This window comes from Tachyglossus aculeatus, unplaced genomic scaffold (genome assembly GCF_015852505.1).
Source record: "Tachyglossus aculeatus isolate mTacAcu1 unplaced genomic scaffold, mTacAcu1.pri scaffold_292_arrow_ctg1, whole genome shotgun sequence".
NCBI lineage: Eukaryota > Metazoa > Chordata > Mammalia > Monotremata > Tachyglossidae > Tachyglossus > Tachyglossus aculeatus.
This window is the reverse complement of record NW_024045006.1, coordinates 23910-31748: the sequence shown is the minus strand read 5'-3', so window position 1 is coordinate 31748 and position 7839 is coordinate 23910. Positions and strand designations below refer to the sequence as shown.

Genomic DNA, 7839 nt, shown 5'->3' with positions numbered 1-7839 from the left:
TAGGCTTGATCAATCAAATGCTTCATAACTCCTTGGGCCTTCTTCTGCGATGGCACTTGGAACCAATGCATTCTCTGTCAGTTAATAGCTTGTGTCCCTGAGCAAAAGGTAAAAACCAACTGACAAATTCGTCCCTTTCCCTGCTCTTCCCTTGCCACCACAAGCACCTCTGTCTTTTCTTTTTCTCTCTTTCTTGTAAATGGTATTTGTTAAGTGCTTACTATGTGCCAGGCACCGTAGTAAGCGCTGAGGTTGAAACAACATAATCAGGTTGGACACAGTCCCTGTCCCTCATGGGGCTCAAAGCCTTAATCTCCATTTTACAGATGAGAGAACTGAGGTACAGAGAAGTGAAGTGACTTGCCAAAGGTCACACAGCCAATAGGTGGAGTAGCTGGGATTAGAACATGGGTCCTCTGACGCCCAGACCTGCATTCTTTCCAGAGTCATGCTACTTCTCACAGTGGACCCAGACTGGTCCCTAACAGCTCTCATTTTCAGGAGCTGATGCTGATTTATGCAAAGTTAGAGCCCTCAAATTGGACGCTGACCTATTTAAGCCACTTTCTTTTGGCTGGGATAGTTTGCCAAGCAGTCCCAATGCCTCTGATTTGATCTTGGGCTCCTCCAAATTGTTATTGTTTTCTGATTTGCTTAATATAGTGCAGAATCAATGAATGAAAGCATACTTTGTGTGCCTTCATAGCTAAGCATCATGACATACATGTGGAATGCTATCACAGATCATTCTTCCTAATGTCCCTCTCTGACTGTTGATTGGCAAAAGAGTTAGCATTTGTTTGTTTTGAAATTCACAAGAATTCCCATTTTCTATGACCTGCTTTGCAGGAATGAAATTAGGAAACATCCCAATCTACTGCTAATGACTATGTTATGTCTGGTACAATCTGATATTCGATGGAGCTATAGGAAAAAGAATAGGCAAAAGGCAACACTCTGTGGCTAAAGAAACATTTATTTCATTCTTTAAACTAGAATAGGTCTGACAGTGCGCTACTTAGCAGGCCCCTCTCATTTCTCCTCATTTGACATGAGAGAAGAATAAAAACATAAATAAAAACAGCTGTAACAGGACCAAAACCAGCTCTGAACATGTAAAGGTTGCTAAATAAGCTGAAGTGAGGATGAATACCTCTACAGCTAAGAAACTCTTTAGTAGATCATGTAGTGGTATTTCTTCAGCACCTACTGAATGCAATACACTATAATGAGGTTTTGGGAAATACAACAGGCATATAAGACATGTTCTTTACTGAGATTTGAATTCCCTATACCTTTTTCCTAAAAACATTACGTGAAATCCATGTTTGCCACTTCCCTTGTACAAATATTACCATTTTCACAGGGTGATACCTATTTATCTTCAGAAGTCAGAATTCTGCTCCATAGCTTCCTGATGACATTTTTCATGTGGACATTTCTCAGAGTGTAGATGAGGGGGTTTAGCATAGGGGTTATAATCGTGTAAAATACTGCAATAGCTTTATCCAAGGGGAAGGTGGAGGCGGGCCACATATACATAAATATACATGGAATGAAGAACAGGACGACGACGATGATGTGGGAGGTGCAGGTGGAGAGTGCTTTGTGCCTGCCGTCTTTACTGTGTGTTTTCAGGGAGCGCAGGATCACGACGTCAACAACATGACAAAGTTTAATAGACAGGGCAACCCACTGTTGGTAGCTACAAAGAGGCCAAGGGTGTGGGTGTCCGTGCAGGCAAGGTTCAGCAAAGGGTTCGAATCACACATGAAGTGATTGATGATGTTGGGGCCACAGAAGGGTAAATCGATCATGAAGAGAATCTGGATGGTTGCGTGAACCAGGCCTCCTGTCCAGACAACTCCTATTAGCACACCACACACGCACCAGTTCATGGTGGTCGTGTAATGCAGCGACTTACATATTGCCACACATCGGTCATAGGCCATCCCCGTGAGGAGAATGATCTCAGCCCCACCAAAAATATGCTCTCCAAAGACCTGAGTCATACAGCCTTTGAAATAGATGATTTTCTTCTCACAGAGAGAGTCAGTGATCAGTTTAGGTGTGTTGACAGAAGAATAGCAGACATCAATAAATGATAAATAGTCCAGAAAGAAAAACATGGGGGAGTCCAAAGTCTGACTGGCAGTTATGGTTACTGCAATGATCAGATTTCCCACCATGGTGATGATGTAGTTGATTAAAAATACAACAAAAATTACTTTCTGCAACCTTGGATTCAGTGTAATTCCCAGTACAATGAATTCTGTCACGTTGTTTTCATTACCCATCAACTCAGGGTAGGCAGTGAAGGTACAGGTGAGAGCTGAGGATTCTGTATAGAGAATGATGTTATTTTTGCTTTGAAACGATCAAGTAACAGAACTCAAAGTACCACTTCTCTAGCATCTTGTCAATTTTCTCTGAACCCCAGGACAAGATGGGAAAGTATTTATTGTACTCAATTCATACATTGGGAAATCGAAGCACGTCAGGTTAACTTAATAACTCCTCAAATCCAGTGGACTCTCCCCCGCTTCAAAGACTTATTGAAGGTGCATCTCCTCTAAGCGGCCTTCCCTGACTAAGCCCCCCTTTTCTCTTCTCCCACTACCTTCTTCATCGCCCTGACCTGTTCCCTTTATTAACTCCCCCTACCCCGGCCCAGCCCCACAACACTTATGTATATTTCTGTAATTTATTTATTTATATTAATATCTGTCTCCCCATCTAGACTGTACACTCACTGTGGGCAGGGACTGTCTATTTTTCTTATATTGTACTCTCCCAGGTGCTTAGTACAGTGCTCGGTACACAGTAAACATTCAATAAATAAGATTGAATGAATGAATGTACTTACCCAGAGGTGTCCTAAATGGTCCTAAGTGGTGGAGTTGGCAGCACAGTCAATATCGTCAGAGCCTTTTTGATGCAGTCATCCCTGGAGTACACTCTGTTTGATTTACATACCCTTTTCAGTAGACAAGAAGCTCAGTAATTCTGTTTATTCCAGCCTCATAAATGTCAACTGATAACCACATTCACATTCCCCCTAAGAGAAAAGTGCATTAGGTTGATGGTTCAGGACCTTCTAAAATCCTACTGGGCAGAGGATGATAAACCAAATGCTTGGCAGACAAGAAACCTATAACCTTTTGTATTCCCCTGATGCTCTTCTGTGATTATTTCTCCTCTTATGGCAGCTCTAGGTTTCTTCCTCCTTCTTACGGGATCAGTGCACATTTATATTCCAGAGAAAGAAGAAAAGACAGTTCTGCCAAGGAAATGGATTGTAGATAACCCAGGAATCTCACATAGAAACATGAAATACACAAATAACACCAAATTTAATATAAAACAATAGCAGACTCTCTTCCCATTGATAGGAGTGGTAATTGCTACCTCTCCAACTTCTACTGGTGGTAGGGCCAAGCTTGAAGTCTCTGTTATAAGTTTTAATGCATGGATATTGGTACAAACAAAATATTGGAAGGTCATATCCAACCTTTCAAAAACAAACAAGCTCTGGGAAAAGACTTGAATAGTGCCTGAGGACAGGAAATGTGCCTGCCTATTGGTATACTACATTCTCCCAAGTGGTTAGTGCAGTGCCTTGCACACAGTAAGCACTCAATAAATATGACTAACTGGTAGTCCTTTTTTTTGTAAAGTGTTTTTAAGTACTTACCATGTGCCAGCACTGTACTAAGTGCTGGGGTAGATACAAGCTGATCAGGCTGGACTCAGGCCCTCTCCCACATGGGGCTCCCATTAATTCCCATTTTACAGGTGAGGTAACTGAGGCACAGATAAGTTAAATGCCTTGCCCAAGGTCCCACAGCAGACAGGTGGCACAGCTTGGATCAGAATCCTGGTCCTTCTGATTCCCATCCTGTGCTCTATCCACTAGGCCACACTCCTTCCTAAGTCCTTGGTGGCAAATGCAAAGTAGCCCTGCTGGAACAAGGAACCTCAGATAGGTCTCGATGTGGACAGTGAGTAGATGAGAATGGATTTAGGAAGCTATCAAGCTGAGGGGTTCAGCAAAGAGATACCACCAAGATTAATGCTAATAATAATAGTAACAACAATAATAACAATAGTGGTATTTGTTAAGCATTACTCTGTGCTAGGCACTACACTAATGCTGGGGTGGATACAAGCAAATAGGCTTGGACACTGTCCCTGTCCAACGTGAGGCTCACAGTCTCAATACTCATTTTATAGATGAGCTAACTGAGGCCCAGAGAAGTGAAGTGACTTGCCCAAGGTCACACAGAAGACAAGTGGCAGAGCTGGAATTAGAACCCATGACCTTGGTTGATGAAAATGGCAGCGGTTTAAAGACTACCTACCACAAAATAGTAAATGCATCAACACCTCCGAGCTACTGATGATCAAATTAAAACAACTGCTTACAAAATCCTGCCATGGGATTTAGAGTTTAGGCTAGGCTATGCAGATAAACAATGGTGGAATACCAGAGTGGAAGAGATCTGGTAAATGCTGAATGCCACAGTCTAAGGGCAAGGGAGAACAAGGAGGGAATTGCCATTTTACAGATGAGGAAACTGAGGTACAGAGAAGTGAAGTGACATGCCCAAGGTCACCCAGAAGACAAGTGGCAGAGTTAGGTTAAAACTCAGGTCCTATGACTCTAAATCCCATAGTATTTCCACTAGGCCACACTGCTCCCAGTTGCAATATGTTTTTAAAAGAATCATTTCAAGACAGTATCAAGTGAATGTAAATAAGACCTATACTTGAATATTTTTGTAAGCTATAACAACAGAATCTATTTGTAGACACCACCAAAAATACAAAAGAGTAATGATGAAAATGTTTTTTTTGAATGTGAATGCAAAATAAGAATCAGGAAGACTGGAAAACCTACACTAGTCAGATTTGTTGATGCTGAATAGGTCTGAAGGAGTGAGGCTTTATCCTATCTCTCTGCTTACCTCTTCACATGGTAAGGTACTTTACAGATGGAAGACAAAATAGGCCTTTAAAGCAGAAAATCCAGATTGTCTAGCTACAAAGTCAGCAGTCAGCAATTCGTTTTAATAAATCTTCTCAGGAAAATGCATTTAGTTGTACAAATTCACATCCTGTTCACCAGACCTCTTTGCTCATTAAGGAGACAGGACAATGTATAGACCAGGTAGGACATTCTGAACATCCCCTTTTCAAATCTATAACCACAAAAGAGGAAAAAATTGGTGTTAATAGCTCTCCCTCCAGCCCCACTCTCAAATTGCTCTTACTCAGATTATTTTTAGGTTACAGAATGGCATTCTGTAACCTAAAAAATCTCCTCACCGTACCTCGTTCTCGCCTGTCCCGCCATTAACCCCGGCCCACGTCATCCCCCGGGCCTGGAATGCCCTCCCTCTGCCCATCCGTCAAGCTAGCTCTCTTCCTCCCTTCAAGGCCCTACTGAGAGCTCACTTCATCCAGGAGGCCTTCCCAGACTGAGCCCCTTCTTTCCTCTCCCCCTCGTCCCCTTCTCCATCTCCCCATCTTACCTCCTTCCCTTCCCCACAGCACCTGTATATATGTTTATATGTTTGTACATATTTATTACTCTATTTATTTATTTATTTTACTTGTACATCATCATCAATCGTATTTATTGAGCGCTTACTGTGTGCAGAGCACTGTACTAAGCGCTTGGGAAGTACAAGTTGGCAACATGTAGAGACAGTCCCTACCCAACAGTGGGCTCACAGTCTAAAAGGGAGAGACAGAGAACAAAACCAAACATACTAGCAAAATAAAATAAATAGACTAGATATGTACAAGTAAAATAAATAAATAAATAAATAGAGTAGCAAATATGTACAAACATATATACATATATACAGGTGCTGTGGGGAAGGGAAGGAGGTAAGATGGGGGGGATGGAGAGGAGGACGAGGGGGAGAGGAAGGAAGGGGCTCAGTCTGGGAAGGCCTCCTGGAGTAGGTGAGCTCTCAGTAGGGCCTTGAAGGGAGGAAGAGAGCTAGCTTGGCAGATGGGCAGAGGGAGGGCATTCCAGGCCCGGAGGATGACATGGGCCGGGGGTCGATGGCTGGACAGGCGAGAACGAGGTACGGTGAGAAGATTAGCGGCAGAGGAGTGGAGGGTGCGGGGTGGGCTGTAGAAGGAGAGAAAGGAGGTGAGGTAGGAGGGGGCGAGGTGATGGACAGCCTTGAAGCCCACGGTGAGGTATGTACATAAGTGCTGTGGGACTGGGAGCGGGGAAGAGCAAATCTCATTAAAATTCATGAACTGTTTTATTAGTGATTCCAACTCTGCTATTAGCCTAGTCAGAGAAGGAAAAATAATCTCCACCCTATTTCCCACTTTTTTGAGAAGCATCTAAACCCCCAGTTGGATCTGGTCTGTCCGCAGACAAAAGAGTCAAGTCAACAAATTTCCATAAAACAGATAGTATACCACTGATTGATAAATGGAGAAGCTAGAGGAAAGAGCAGGGGCCTAAGAGTCAGAAGACTTAACTTCTCGTGCTTCAGTTCCCTCATCTGTACACTGTGGGTTAAGTCTATGAGCCCCAGGTTGGACATGGATTGTGTCCAACCTGATTAGCTAGTATCTACCCAGTGCTGAGTATAATGTCTGGCTCATAGTAAGCGCTTAACAAAACCATACTGTTACATATCTATTCTATTTATTTTATTTTGTTAGTATGTTTGGTTTTGTTCTCTGTCTCCCCCTTTTAGAATGTGAGCCCACTGTTGGGTAGGGACTGTCTCTATATGTTGCCAACTTGTACTTCCCAAGCGCTTAGTACAGTGCTCTGCACACAGTAAGCGCTTAATAAATACGATTGATTGATTGATTGATTGATTTAAGATCCCCTCTGTAGGAGCCTGGGGACCTATAGTAATTCTTAGGGCTCTGAGTCTCTGTAGAATTTCTTACCTCCCTTTCTGGTAAGGTCTTTATGCCAAAAGCAGTAGTTGCGCCTTACGTGAATTTGGCTAGTTCTTTGGGAAACTACCTGTGTTCTTGACTAATTGGTTCTTTTCATTACGAACCTCATCTTGTAACAGGTTCTTGGCTACATTCTTGAAAGTGGCACCGGTTATTATGCAGACTCTGACATTAAATCCCATCGTGGGCGGGCCTGGGGGGTTGAGAGGGCTCAGCACCCTGTGGATATGTTTTGAACAATAACGACGTATAAGATTGCATCATTTGAATGGACTGTCCCTGATGCTATGTCTATTCTGTGAATTCAGAGAGGATTGCTGCAGTCCCCCATTGAATTTATCATCTTCCATGTGAGCCTAACTGGGGTTCAGACTCTGAAGAGACTCTTGGGGATGAAAAACCCAGCAAGGTGAATTCCTACTGTGGACAAAACACCTGCCAGCAGTTCATCCATCAGTGAAGTTCACAAAGGGGTTCATCGACTGGTACACTTCCCTTGAGAGCTTTTGATAGAACAGAGAACCTTCCCATCACCGCCATTCGGGATGGCAGGGCCACCCAGGTGAGTGACAGCTGCTGCTGGGAAGTCCCCCACGTCTTCCTTCTCAGTCTATAAATTCCCAGCAATGAGGAGCCTCTATCTGCAGGCTGGACCAGGAAAGAGAGGCAATCGACAGAACACCTAGATAGATAATAATAACAATTATGGTATTTATTAAGCTCTTCCTCTGTGCCAGATACTGTACTAAGTACTGGGGTTGGGTAGAGGCAAATCGGAGTGGACACAGTCCCTTGTCCCACTTGGGGCTCACCCGAACGTTTGGCCTTTTAGTTGTTACTAAAGTGAATCTTAATCTTTGCAATACTTCTTGTCTCTCATGTCATTTTAGCTTC

General features: G+C 43.1%; 1 pseudogene; it reads right to left on the bottom strand.

Annotated features, from left to right (window-relative positions):
• Positions 1-1374: 1374 nt before the first annotated feature.
• Positions 1375-2297, bottom strand: LOC119923837 (annotated as a pseudogene).
• Positions 2298-7839: the final 5542 nt, after the last annotated feature.